Raw genomic sequence first — 344 nt, 5'->3', positions numbered from 1 at the left:
GGCATGGGGGCTTTAGGATGGGGTTTGGGATGGGATTTGGCTTTGGGTTTGGGATGGGGTTTGGGATGGGGTTTGGGGGTCTGGATCCAGGCCAGCAGCTGAAGGACACGGATTTGGGGGGTGGGATGGGGTTTGGGGTGTGGGGTTTGGGAGGGCATTTGGGGTTTGGGAGGCTGGATCCACACCAACAGCTGGGGGGACACAGATTTGGGGGGTGGGATGGGGTTTGGGGTGTGGGGTTTGGGATGGGGTTTTGGGGGCTGGATCCACACCAACAGCCGGGGGGACATGGATTTGGGGGGTGGGATGGGGTTTGGGATGTGGGATGGGGTTTGGGATGTGGT

This window comes from Onychostruthus taczanowskii, unplaced genomic scaffold (genome assembly GCF_017590055.1).
Source record: "Onychostruthus taczanowskii isolate IOZ18803 unplaced genomic scaffold, ASM1759005v1 scaffold457, whole genome shotgun sequence".
NCBI classification, from domain to species: domain Eukaryota; kingdom Metazoa; phylum Chordata; class Aves; order Passeriformes; family Passeridae; genus Onychostruthus; species Onychostruthus taczanowskii.
The sequence above is the reverse complement of the archived record's forward strand: the minus strand, read 5'-3'. Positions refer to the sequence as shown.